This window comes from Marmota monax, unplaced genomic scaffold (genome assembly GCF_021218885.2).
Source record: "Marmota monax isolate L192 unplaced genomic scaffold, Marmota_monax_Labrador192_F-V1.1 WCK01_AAM20220418_F8-fsc00006, whole genome shotgun sequence".
NCBI lineage: Eukaryota > Metazoa > Chordata > Mammalia > Rodentia > Sciuridae > Marmota > Marmota monax.
In genome coordinates, this window is record NW_026693712.1 from 20,438,479 (window position 1) to 20,453,355 (window position 14,877).

Below are 14,877 nucleotides of genomic sequence, written 5' to 3' on the forward strand. Positions count from 1 at the left end.
GAGCTGCCCTAGGACTTCTGCCCATGGGAGACTTGTCATTCAAGATCTGAACTCCAGGATGGAAGCCAGAGTCAGTACACAGGCCCTGAAGAAACTTTTTATAACTTGGACAAGTTTTATAACTTGGACAAGTTATAAAAAAAAAAAGTCAGTATTTTAGTCATCTTTTGGTTCTAAGTAACAGAAACTCTGGAATTACTTGGTAAAAGGGGACCCACCCATTATGCAATGCAATCCCAGGAAGTACAGCCAGACCTTAGTCTCAGAAAGCTGAGACTGTTGAGTCAAGAACTAGAGATTTGAGTGTCATCTCTTGAAGGCCTGGACACCTTGGATTATGGACATCTTGGACTATCTATTACATTCTCTCCCCAGACCTGCTTACTCTGCCTGACCTTCCAGGTCCAGTGATTGTAGCTACTAGATCTTTTTTTGTGTGTGTGTGTGTGTGGTGCTGGGGATTGAACCCAGGCCCTTATGCATGCAAGGCAAGCAGTCTACCAACTGAGCTATATCCCCAGTGCATAGCTACTATATCTTTTTTTTTTTTTTTAAGAGAGAGAGAATTTTTTTAATATTTAATTTTTAGTTTTTGGTGGACACAACATCTTTATTTTATTTTTATGTGGTGCTGAGGATTGAACCCAGCACCCCATGCATGCCAGGCGAGCGCGCTATCGCTTGAGCCACATCCCCAGCCCTAGCTACTATATCTTAACCTTCTATCCCCATCTCAATTCCAAATTCACAGAAGGAGAAAATCTGCTTGTCTGGGCTCAGGGTCTACGTTGGCTTTTCTGGCCACAGGTCCATTCCTTAAGGCCTACCAGCCAGGTAAAGGGAACATTAAGACACATGCTACTAAATTAATTACCGGATCTCAGACCTATTAGTGGGGAGCAGTTCACAGAGAGGGCAGTAAGGACTCACAAAACATAAATTCTTGTCAAGGAATGGGGGTGGATCGTAACAATCACCTGAGATATGTTTTCTGTAGCTGCCTCCCAAGTTTAGGAGCATCATCTATGGGTTTCCTCTTGGATGTCCTGAAGAAGTGGATGTAGGTAAACAGGCCAGGTACTGTGATTACTCTGGGTCTGAGAATCACTCTGGGGGCTAAATTTGAGTGAATTTTTATTTTTTATTTTTTTGCTGAGGATTGAACCCAGGGCTTCATGCATGCTAGGCAAGTGCTTTACCCACAGTCCAGAGCGGAGGTTGCTTATACCTGCAAAAGGAGGCTTTATTGATGCAGGGCTTGCTAGATTTCTGGTCCTGGCATTTGAAAAGTATGACAAAGTAAAATGGATCAGAAGATGCCACCTCAAAATATTCCACTTTGGCTGGGCATGGTGGTGCACACCTGTAATCCCAGTGCCTTGGGAGACTGAAGCAGGAGGATTGTGAGTTCAAAGCTAGCCTCAGCAACTTAGTGAGGCCCTAAGCAACTCAGTGAGACCCTGTCTCTAAATAAAATACAGAAAAAGGACTGGGGATGTGGCTCAGTGGTTAAGCACCCCTGGGTTCAATCCCTAGAACCCCCCAACCAAAAAAATAATAATAATAATGCCACTTTGGCATAAGCGGAAGGCAATTGAGAATCAACAGAAACAGGAAGAGTTCTCTGCCTTCCCCTTATTTACCTGAAAGCAGGTCATAAATTTCCCTTTGAAGAAGAAGGTGTCCTCCCTATACTGGAGTAAGAAAAGTGGTGTTTGTTTGTTTGTTTGTTTTTGTGTGTGTGTGTGTGTGAGAGAGAGAGAGAGAGAGAGAGAGAGAGAGAGAGAGAGAGAGAGACTTTCTATGTTGCAAAGGCTGTTTTCGAACTCCTGGGCTCAGTCAGTCTGTCATGCACATAGCTGGGACTACAGGTATGTGCCATCATGCCCAGAGAAATTGGGCTAGGAATGTGGCTCAGTGGTAGAGTGTTTGCCTAGGATGCATGAAACCCTGGGATCGATCCCCAACACCACACACACACACACACACACACACACACACAAGTGACTCTGATCAAAAATAAGGAATTGACATCAATATGAGTTTGCATAAACAGACCTTACTAAAATAGCATTTATTTTCAATTAGTTCTTCCCATATATTTCCTAGTTACTTCCCCACTTTTTTTTTTTTTTTTTTGGTACTGGAGATTGAATCCAAGGACTCTTTTCCACTGAGCTAACCAGCCCTTTTTATTTTTTATTTTGAGACAGGTTCTCACTAAGTTGCTAAATTGCCAAGGCTGACCTCAAACTTGCCATCCTCCTGCTTCAGCCTTCCAAGTTGCTGGGATTATAGGTGTGTACCAGACACCAGGTGTGGCACTTCCCCACCATTTATTGTCTCTTAAAGCCTAAATCCTCTTTGTTAAAAGATGATTAAACCCCAAAGTCTAACTGCCTGGCATTTCACATTTTTCTATGAACTCCTATGCATAAAAATACTATGTTTTATTCATTTTTTGTTTGTTTGTTTTGTTTTGTTTGCTACTGCAACCAAAAGCCGTGACAAGAACAAATCGAGGAGGAAAAGTTTATTTGGGGGCTCACGGTTTTAGAGGTCTTAGTCCATAGACAGCCGACTCCATTCTTTGGGGGCCAATGTGAGGCAGAGCATCATGGCAGAAGAGTGTGGTAGAGGAAAGCAGCTGGGAACATCATACCAGGAAGCAGAGAGAAATCTCTGCTCAACCAGGGCAAAATATGGATGCACACCCCAGGGATCCACCTCCTCCAGCCACAGTTATCATTGGGGGATTAATACACTGATTGATTTAAATTTCTCAGCACCCTGTCATTTTACCTCTAAATCTTTTTGCATTGTCTCACACATGAGCTCTTGGAGGATACCTAATATCTGAACCATAACTTTTTTTGTTTTATTTTTTAATGGTAACATGGATTGAACCTCACTAAATTGCTGAGGCTGGCTTCAAAATTGTGATTCTCCTGCCTCAGTTTCCCAAGTTTCTGGATTTACACATGTACCACTGCTAAACCATAACATATTAATTAAAAAATTGTGTGGTTTTTCACCTGTTAATCTTTGTTAAGTCTAATTTGTAAGCCTCCAAATGCTTAATGTAAGAGGACAGAGGAAAAGGCTTTTTCTTCCCATCCTTGGCTGATAGTCCTCTATTTTCCCCTCTTTAACTCACATAATAGTCATAGACTTTTGCCCTTATTCTTCTCTTGGGATCTCTGGTTCTTAGAAATTTCAGAATCTTAATATCTGCTTCTCTCTGAAGGAAGCCTTTACACATCTGGAACCTGAGACTTGACCCCAAAAATTCTACTTTAGATATTAAGTTGTTTGAGGTCTAAGATACTGTGGGTGTGTGTGGGGATAGAAGAGAGAACAGTAATAATAGCTAATATTTATTGAGAGCTTAATGTGTACAAGGCACCATCCTAATGGCTTAACTAACATTATATCTTTTAATTTTCCTAATTATCCTATTGTATTTTCCCAATTTTACAAGACTTAGTGAGACCAAGTAACTTTCCAAGGTTATATAGCAAACAAGTGGCTGATACAGGAATCAAACCTGTCTCCCTGATACCTAGGCACAGTCTCTGATCCACATTTAATTTGTTTAGTGTTGGAGTGAGACCCCACATCCTAAGTTACGTTAGAGGATAGGATCTCGGGGGTAGGGTCAGAGGGAATTCTTTCAGGCTGCAGCAATGGTTTCCTGAAAGAGCAGCTATTTGGGCCAGGCCTTAAACAATGAGTAGGATTTATTAGGCAGAAATGGGGGAAGGGCTCCCAGAGATCAGAGTGACAAACACAGAGACCAGAAAGATCAGAGGGTATTGGACAGATCAGGATAACAAGCCGTTTGCTGTGACTGGAGTTCTGTGAGCAGAGGTGCTCCAGGTCTTTCTGTCACTTATCTCCTTACCCCACTGTACAGGGGACCGGTAACCTCAGAGAACATACCAAATGGCAGGGCTGCTTATTTGCAAGCCAGGCCTGTGCAAACAACCAAAGGCCCTGGGAAACTAGTGTGCAGAATTCCAGCTAAGTATGCTTGGTATTACTGGCCATGAGGAACTCCATGGTCTCCCACCCTTCAGTGACATCCCAGGGCAGAGGTCAGTGTGGGGGGGGGGGGTGAGAGGATGAAGCAAGCCTGTGTCTGGACTGGGAACATCGAGTGACAAGAAGAATGGGAGTGCCCATCCCCCACAGAAGGGTGCCTGCAAATAAGAGTACCTACCCCAGTGCTGACTACCTAACCCCAACCAGTCAGTTCAAGTGTTAGGGCATTTTTTCCAAAAGCCTGGTCTTCCCAGACTTTGGTTGGCTTTGGGTTTTGTTGCTGAGCACCTACTGTGGGCTGGATGTGGCAGGCAGCAAGTTGGCACAAAGAGAAAGACAAGTTTTGTGGTGGAAACAAACAATAACAAAAATCATTACTGAGTTCTTGGTGTCAAACCCTGCACTACAAGCTTTACATGTGTTGGGTATAATGGTGCAGGCCTGTAATCCCAGCTACTCAGGAGGCTGAGACAGGAGGCTCAAAAGTTTGAGGCCAGCCTTGGCAACTTAGTGATACTCTCAGCAACTTAATGAGAACTTGTCTCAAAAATAAAAAGCACTGAAAAATGTAGCTTAAAGGTAAATCGTTCCTGGGTGCAATACCGAGTACTACTAACAAGAAATTATTTTATTTTATTTTATTTTTTAATAAATTATTTTAAAGGACTGGAGGTAGCTTAGTGTAGAGCACTTGCCTACCATATGAGTTCAATTGCCAGTGCTGGGGGAAAAAATAATTTAAAATGATCCATACATGTGTATCCTTTTTAAAGTTGAACCACCTCATGTTCTTGTCTCTGCCTGTTATCTATCTGGCATCCACAATATTTGGAAGAAATTTTAAGTAATGATTGCACAGTCTTTTGAAAAATAAACACGACAAAACTTAAAATCCTCTTTCTCCATGTATTATATACACAAAGTTTTCACCACCTGACCCTGCCCATCTCCCCACCCCAAGTTTCCCCAGAGGAGAGATTTAAGCAATAAAAAAAAAGTGTGTGTGTGTGTGTGTGTATCTAAAATATTTAAATATACCCCACATGCGTAATCCAATCCAAACTTCCACAGAACCCTGTAAGGGCAGGTACTATTAGTCCATTCTACAGTAGGGAGAAACAAATTCCAGAAGTTAAATCTTGCCCAAGTTCACAGAGCTAATCACTGGTAAGTGGATTGGAAGCAGGTAAGTGCTGTGCTTACTGTGAAAGTGCAACTGCTCTGGAGACTGGGCCGCCTAAGGGTGTGGAATTGCTTGGGCTTCATGGAAGAGGAAACATGGAGGTCATCAAATGATAAAGAGAAGCTCAACAGAGATTGGCAATGTACATATTTCTAAGGAAGGGTGATGCTAGCACTTGCCTCATATCCCAACTTCGCCCCAGGCAGATTCTGCCTGTGCCATTTTGGCACAGATTCTGCCTGTGCCCCCATCACAAAGCCCCCTTGTGTGTCTTGAAAGAAACCAACTGACTCAGGCTGACTCCTCCTTATAGAGGAAAAGAGGGAGATTTGTGATGAAAGAACCTAGAAATGGACTCCCAAATAAAATACACTCAATTCTTTAGAAAGTACATATCAACTGTCATAGGAACACAGACCCCCAGTTGTTCAAAGAACACATAGTGTAAAGAGTACAATAAAGTATATCCAGCTTGATTTGGGTTTGAGTCTCAGCAAAACTGTGAATTCAGGAAAATAGCTTAGTTTTGCTGATCTTCAGTCTCTCAACCTAAAAAAATTCCAGCCATTTTGCTAAAAAGTGGTACCTGAGAGGTTCTTCAGAGAATGAAGAAACGATTGTCTAACAGATATATTAATCTAATTACTTCAGTGTTGATGTTAAGGACTTGTCAAATCCAGATCTCTACTGCAAGAAATGGACAACAGGAGTGCTCAGAACTTGTGTGGGAAGGTGACTTCCAGCACATGAAGGGAAAGAGGGGAGTCAATGGATGAAGTGCAGACAGACAGTTTCTGGTCCTGAAGTCTCTTTGCTATGCTGGATTAATTCCCTGAAACTCTCCAAATCTGTTACTTCACCTTTAAATGCCTTATTGAATATTGGCTATATGCTTGAATTGTTAAACTGTTTTATTTTTAAATATATTCATTCATATGCCATTCATCTCAGAAGATAGTTGAGGCATCTATAAAAATATAGAATACAACAATGAAAATAAAGATTTTCTGCAAATCAGAGTGAAGGGAGAATCAGAGTAAAATAGTGAGGGGAAGGAAGCCAGATCATTTCAGTAACTTTGATGCATGTGAAAAAGTCCTATTTGGATTAATTTAAAAGTCCTATTTGGATTGAATACCTAGTATTTCATACTTGCAGATAGTAGGGTTTAGAAAATGTATCTTGAACAGAACTGAAATCTGTATTTTACAAATTAAAGTGAGTAAAGTGAGATTAACTCCTAGCCTGGTGGAGTGTGTGTGTGTGTGTGTGTGTGTGAGAGAGAGAGAGAGAGAGAGAGAGACAGAGAGAGTGAGGGGGAGGTGTGTGTTGTGTGTGTGTGTGGGGGGGAAGATTGAGAGAAATCCTTTGTAAATTATACAAAGTTTGGGATTCCCGTGTTGTGATCGTGGCAAGGGACCACAGGCAGCTGCCTCTGTTTTCCCTCCTGCCCAAGGAATGACAAAATGTTACCACTTGACCACAAGGAGCACCCAGGAAAGGAGGGATAAAGGAAAATAAATTAGAATTTCAACAAGTTATCCCGCCACACTAACTTTAATTGAATGCTCATTACCTGCCATCTACTCCGTGGAGACATAATACCTTTAGTACATTCCAAATTACACGTTGGAAGGTAGCCTAGGGGTTCAGCACAAACTTGGAGTCCAACGGGCTGGTTAGGAAGGGTGGGAGGCCAGACTCTCTAGTAGCTTGATGCGTATCCGGGATCGTTGCATTTTTCCTCCATCTCTTTCAGCTTTGATTTCCACTATGTCTCTTGAGCCGTTATAATGAATCAGTAAGCTAGAGAATGTTAAGTGCTTTGCCTAATGTTGGCACACAATAAACAAGAACACAAATAAAGGCAAATGTCTACTGAGCTGCTATGGATGGCAGACGCATCCAGAACCTGAAACACTATCCCAGTTAGTTCCAGCCTGGTCGCGGGACCCTGGGAATAGCAAGGCGGGAGCAGCTGCAGCCCACGCCCGGCAGCGGCGCTGGCTCCAAAGCTGTGGGGAAGCTGAGGGCGGCGTGGGGAGGAGGCGGCTCGCCTCCTAATGCAGTTGTCAGTTAATTAAGGGAGAAGGTTATGTCATTAACGACGGGATCGATGCAAAGAGAATTAAGAGGCCCTGGCAGCGCCACCGCCGCGCACTCTGCGCGGGCTGCCGGGCGAACTCAACAAAAATTCGATACACATTAGCGAACAATCTGCGGCGGCCGGAACGCAGGGCCAGCCGAGCCCAGGAGCAGGGTCTGGGTTCCGTGGCTTGGGCAGGAGCGCTCTGCCCTGCTAGGAACTGCGGATCCTGGAGCGGGCGCCCACGCCTAGGTCGCCTGAACCCTGGCAGAGTGTGGTCTGGGTTTGAATGAGGGAGGTCCTTGGAGGCGAGCTTCGTGACTTTACCTAGGGGAGGCCGCTGGCACCGTGGCAGGGTCAATATTCAAACATTCCTACTACCTGGTGCTCTTCTCCATACTCTGGGTTCCTCACCAGACTCACCCTGACATGTGCTGCAAGTTCAGCTGAAGTCACCTCTCTAGACTAGTCCAGGCCACCATGTCTTCCATCGTCACAGCACTTTTCCTTCATGGCATTTACCACAGTGTTACTATGTGGTGATCTGTTTAGCTTTCTGTTCCAACTCTTTCTCTACACCAGGTTGTAGATTCCAGGAAAACAAATTTATTTCCCTTCCCCTTCCCAGCTGGTAGTTTACCAGCAGAGGCTTTGTAGGTCACCCTCAAAGGACTGTGTAACCTCCGGGAACACATAACAGAGAACTGAAAATCATACACCACCCAGACCTTCACGGTTTCGGTGGCTCTCATAAAGTCCTGGAACAGGGCAAGTGCTCTCAGTAAATAGCTGTTTAAAGACTGAATCCCCTCAGCAACCCAGGCAGTTGGGAGGTATGAAATTAAGGCTCAAAAAGAAATGATGTGATTTGCCCAAGATTATTTTGGTTTTACAGCCCCCTCCCCCAAGCTCTTTCCTTCAGCAAATCATTTAATCTGTCTGATTCTTGGTTTTTCCCTCCTAGGGAAAAATAAGCTGAAACTGCTTCAGTAATAGGTTCTGGGACTGTGCTAACATTTTATGTACATTTACTCGTTTAATTCTCACCACTACCCTTTGAATTAGAAGGGGACCCAAAAGATGGAAGGGGAAGGTCTTCCCTTTTTTATAGCTAAGGTCTTCTTTCAGCTTTCCCACAATCCTGTCCTTTGTTTCGCAGTGATAGAATGCAGGTGGAAGGTCTAAAAGGTGGGAGATAGGTGAGCTGGGGGAGTAATCTGGGCAGGAAGGGCCTGGGGCAGCTTTGATCAGCATTTCCCTGTTTGCTGGGAGCTGTTTCATTAACAGTTCCTTAGAATGGGTTCCCGGCTTTGGGGACATTAACATTTCAATTTCCCCAAGTGCTGCTCTGGTTTCCTGGACTCCATTCTCTATAATGGCCTCCATTTTATTTATCTTATTCAATATTAGACCCGATTTACCTAACTACATTAACTACCTATCTTTAAATCTGGCTTCAGAAGGAGACTAGGCATGGTGGCACAAGCCTGTAATCCCAGCAGAATAGGGAGGCTGAGGCAGGAGGACCACAAGTGTGAGGTCAACCTGGCTATTTAGAGAGACTCTGTCTCAAAATAAATAAATAAACAAATAAATAAATAAAAGGGGGCTGGGATTGTGGCTCAAGGGCAGAGCACTTGCCTCCCATGTATGAGGCACTGGGTTCGATTCTCAGCACTACCTAAAAATAAATTAAAAAGTACTATGTCTGTTAGGTGCAGGACAGGCTGAACTAAATTGTCTGCAGGGCAGGATGAATGAATGAATGTAGCTGCAGGATAACCCACGCACTCAAACCCCTCTCTGTCTGGTCCTTTTGTAAGGGTAAAAGAAATTGAAGTTAAAGTATAAAAGACCGGGCATTGTAAAGTTTCTAAGCTGCAAGGCCGGAGTTAAAATGTAAAGGACCGGGTATTGTTAAGTTCCTATGCTACACGTAAAACCTGAAATTCTTGTAGCTGTTAAGACAATACTCGAACTGCCCAGTAAATATTTCCCGTGACCACCTGGTTGTTTAGTAACTTAGGGCTCTGTGTGGCCTTGCACGTAGGCATCGCAGGGCCTGGACCAATCAGTTTGAATGTGTACCCCGCTTTAGAACTGACCTATCACCCCTGCCCAGCCTGTTCCCGCCAATGAATGAACTAATCATGTTTAGGAGTTGTTGTTTGATTTTCCCGTGGTGTATGATGATTTGTTAAGAGAGACTGTGATGTATGTAAAGTCCCCGCCCTCCCCAAAAAGTGTACTTAAGCATTGCACAACCCCTGCTCTGGGCTCTGGGCTGCTCTCCTTTCTTGAGTGAGCACGGAGCCCCAGCATGCTGGAATCTCAATAAACCCCACTTGCTTTTGCATGAGCCGCGGTCTCTTGGTGGTCTCTTCCTCCGACGCTTCGCCGGACCCTTACACTTTATCACCTGTTTGTGTCAAGTCTGGACACTCAACCCCACTCAAGGCTAAACACTCGACCCCCCCACCCATCTGGTGCAATGGAAACCCACATCTAGCCACTGCCCTGTATGCCTGAAGGCAGAAGATGTCACTACTGTATGATTCAGTCCCTGTATGCCAACAAGGCAGCTTGTAGACCCAGAGACTCCATTAGATTTGGGCTATAAAAGACTCCCTCCTGCCAGGCCCCTCTCTCTTGCTCTTGCTTTCTCAGTCTCTCAGTCTCTCTCTCTTGCTCTCTCTTTCTTCTCTTGCTTTTGCTCTCTCTCTCTCTCCTCTCCTCTTCTCTTCTCTCTCTCTCTTTGCTCTCTCCACCTCTTTCTTCTCTCTTTCCCTGCTCTTTCTTTCGCTCTCTTTTTCTCCTCTTTTGCACTGCTGCAATAAAGATCTTTTGGTCGCTCAGAGTGTTGTGGTCACTTTCCTTTCATTGATGCCGAAACTCAGCAAGAGGGTTAAAACCCACTTTTGGGTCCCTCTTCCTTTGGAAGTGCCACTCACCAGGACGGCCTGAACCCATTTTCTCGACTGCCAGAACTACATCCACCACCAGCCTTCGATTGGTGAGTTTCCCCTTCCTGGAGTCCTAAAACCAATGGTGGTGTCAGGAGGATTTAACCGTTGATCATCCGGCAAACCTCTTTGCCCACCTGCGGGAAGGAAAACACCCCACCACAGCCTTCAAGGCCACGGTGGCCCTCAGGTTCTCCTTCTTTGGGCAGATTCGACTCTTGGGTTCAAAATTATTTCCCTTCCCCTTCCCAGCTGCTGGTTAACCAGCATAGGCTTTGTAGGTCACCCTCAAAGGACTGTGGGAACACATAACGGAGAACTGAAAATCACACTCCACCCAGACCTTCACGGTCATGGTGGCTCTCATAAAGTCCTAAGTAAAGTCCTCTCACCTTTAAGACTCAGCCGCTAGAGATAGGCTTACCTTCCCCTTCCTCTCTCTCTCTCTCTCTCTCTCTCCTCTTTCTGGCCCTGGAAGTCTCTGGCCTCTCCAGGAGAGGTCCTGAAAAGCCTTGGCCAAGGTCTCCCATGGCTCCGGCCCTATGCAGGATGGGAGCCTCGACTGTCAGGATTCGGTGACCAATCTCTGCAGCTCGTATCTGCCACTAGGCACTCCTGATTTTTGACTCTAGCAGGGATGCCCCTTTTGCCAATAAATCAGTTTCCTCTCCCTCCCTTATACTATATTTGTGTCTCCTTCCTTCTCCCCTATACTACCTTTGCGACTTGGGTAATGCATCCTCTCTGCCGGTCAACTCTCCCTTACAATGACTCTTAGATAATCTCAAAACCCTCTTCTTGACACCAGACATAAAACCCCCAAAATTGATCAAATATAGCAGCCAGGATTGGCCCACTTATCCCCTAGACAACCAAAACAAATGGCCCGCTTTTGGGTCTCTGAATCCCTCCATTCTAAGGGGTCTCTACAACTACTGTGAGTGTTCAAAAAAATGGGTAAAGAGCTTTTATGTCCAAGCTTTCTTCTTGCTTATGCTCTCTACACCTCTTGCAAACCTCTACAAAATTTTCTAGCTTGCAAACCAACCCCCACAACCACCTATCCCCAATCTTCTCCTCCGGACTCATCCACTACTTTTGACCCTGCTGATGAACCTCCACCCTATCACCAGGCTGGAATAGTTCCTCTCCCTCAACCTTCTGCCCCAGCTCCTCCACCGTCTCCCCTGCCTCAATAATCTGCTTTCTCCGCTCCAATTACTAGATCAAAAACCCAAACCACCACCCTTCCTCAAACCATTGCTGAGGTAGCAGATACTGAAGTTATTCCTCCACCCACTCATTCCTCTCTTCTCCTGTCAGTGCCCACATCCGGTCCCACCAGGTCCTCTTACCAGCTAACCCAAAGCTCAAACTAGCTGAGGAGAGCCCTTGGACCCCTATCCAAGATCTGGTGAAAATGGCCTTTAAAGTTGCTTTGTCATCACTGAAAACAAGGTTACTAATTAAAGTCCCTTACAGTTTTTTTGGGATATTCACTCCCATCTTCCCCTCTGCTCTACCTGTTCAAGTTTTCCTTGCTAGGGAAAATCCCAAACCCCTTTCCCATTATTCTCTTAAATCTTCTTCCTCATTCTCAGATCCACCACAACTGCTCTCAAAAAACAAACAAACAAAAAAAAAAAACAAAAAAACCACCTTCCCGTCTTCCCCCTCCCTACCCAGCCCACAGAAAAGTCTTAACTGACTTTCTCCAGAATCTTCACCATGGCTGATTTTAGGACTCTAGATCTCTTGGTCGCTCAGCAAAGAGTTCCTACAGAAAAGTTTAATGAAGATAAACTTCCTCTTTTCGTGTTGCCCTGTTTTACTTGGCCACTGGCTGGGAAAAATCAGCACTCTAGGTGCTGGACACCCCCTTACTAGTTTTTCACAAAAATATGTAAACAAGGCCTCTGCCCTTGAGCAGGGGATTCACAGAGATGGCTACATTTCTAAGATAGAGAAGTTACCAACTGGGCTCCATGATAACAGCTGGCAGGGGGAGGAAAGAAAGGGAAGAAAAAACTCTCCCCTTCTCAGGTGTCCTTGAAGGGTTAACTTGCCCAGAACAGAGAAAAAAAAAACTTTTTTTTGTGAACTTCTGCAGACTGTGAACTTCTGAGCCCTTCCTTTTACATGCTGGGTGCAAAATTCTGAAACTAGCTAAACTTGGGGTTCAGGGGATTAATTGATTACAGCAGAAGCTGTGCCCTCTGAATCTGGCTGCAACCAAATAAAACTGTTTCCCTATCTTTGGTGCTATCTTAGGTGCCTTGCTTTGTCTGTCCTTACAACAGTATAATTCTATATATTTAAACACCGTATATGTTTTCATGAAATGGTAAACAGATGTGATTAATTGTGTACTGCCAATAATAAAATATCTCTATTTAAAATGGAATAATTTGCCTAAATTCAGAAATTTACAAGGATTATTTCAAAGTGTGAATAAAGAAGGAGTTAGCAGATGGGAAAGAGAAATTAGAAAGTTCTAAGTATGGATTTAATACAAGGAAAATGTGTTTCTGGATAAGAGAATCTATGTGATTAAGTAAATAAGAGGGTTTAAGCAAGTGATAAAGAAGATCTGTGTACGTTGGCTATATAGGTTTAAGTAAGTGATAAAGAAGATCTGTGTAAGTTGGTTATATATGTAAGTTTTTTGAGCAAGTAATCTTGAAGGAATTAAGGATTATACAACTATGGTTAAACAACAACTGTTATTTTACAGTATTGTAATATGTTATTTCTTTAAGAGCTAAACTTGATTAATATAAAAACATCAATGTAATTGTGGTACTGTTACTCTTCTTTGTATATTAAATGTGTTCATATTTTCCAGGTATATAAGTCATTAAGATAGAAGCTTTAAAAAAAATTGTATCAAGCTGATGTTCTCCAAAAGGTTGCATGGTAATTTTAGGCTTATACAAATAATATATTGGAGATATATTTATATCATTTAATGTTCTATAACTGTTACCAATAAGATAAATATAAAGTTCTATATACTGGGTACAATTTAAATGTAATATCATATTGTGTTAGCTAGTATTCATGTGACCTCAAACAACAATATATAAACTTTATAAAATGATATTTAAAAACAAAGATCAGCTTTAATACTAGAACACTTTACCTAAGATTTATAAAGAACTTTGCCTTACCTGAAATAAGGCTCTGCCTCCCATCTTACTACATGTCAGAATGACTCCAAAGTAGGCCAGACTTCAGCTACAGCACAGTACTCTTAATTTAAGACTGTTGAGAATGACTTTGCCAGATGTTTAAGATCAAGACTTAAAATTAAATTTAAATTAAAATGGCCAAGAAAACCAATATTTGGCTCTTACCCTCTGAGTCAGTCTGAATCTAGGGAACAGGGAACTTCTCTAAAGAGCTTTGCAACTCTGGGCCACATAACCTCCTGATCAGGGAGATTAATGAGACCACTGGAGAATGAAAAGCTAATCAGTGCACTTGCTGTGAATAGGAGGGTCATTGGAGACAGGAGACATCCCTGATGCTTCCAAGGAAGCCACATAGTCAAACAAGACCCGGGCCCATCCTAGTGCAAATGGCACTAGCAGAACTAAGAAGCTGCTCTCAAGTTCCCCCACAAGTGACCACTATGGGAACCCGGCTGACTCTTAACAATAATAGATAGAAAGAAAGTCAATTTTGACCAGCTTGATCTTAAACACCTACCAAAAATAGTTAAGCCAAAACACAGTAATTCCTGGGAGTAATGAAGGACAAGAACAGCTACAAAAGAGGAAACAGCAACTAGGCCAACAGTCTCCATGGGGAATGTTCAGTCAAGTATGGCCTTGGCTCCTCCCCTTTGCAGAACCCCTATTAGTCCTCTTTATGTTTCTCCTAATAGGACCATGTCTATTAAATTGCCTACAGAAGTTCCTGCAAGATCAGATACACAAATTCACCAACCAGTCAATCAACTACTTCTTTAAGACCACCAGCCCCTAATGCCCAAGACAGAGACCTACAACTCATGACCAACTCCTCTAGCTCCAGAGACTCTGCCCCCACCTAAAACCCTCCCTAACCCCTTTTCCAGATCTTACAACCCCTCTTTCACTTCCTAGGAATGAGAACTACTCTCCAGCAGGTCCACTCTGCTTGTTCTGTCTGCTCTACAGCGTCCCCATAAGGAAGCAACAAACCTAAATTCCCCATGCATCAGATGAGGAGCCACCACCCAGGTGAAGACTGGTAAATCAACTTCACTCACATGCCTAGGTACAAAAAGCTTCACTACCTACTTACTTTTGGTTGATACTTTTTCAGGTTGGATAAAAGCCTTCCCTACCTCCAGGGAAATTGCTAACACCGTCACCTTCATCCTCATCCAGCAGATCATTCCCAGGTTCAGACTTCCTGCCTCCATCCAGTCAGACAACAGTCCAGCCTTCACTTCTCAGGTTGTTCAACTAGTTTCCAAAGGGCTCAACATCACTTGGAGGCTCCATATCTTCTACCAACCCCAATCCTCTGGTAAGATTGAGAGACCTAACGGCATCCTCAAGGATCATCTCACTAAACTTGATATTGAACTCAGGCTGTCCTGGCCCAATCTC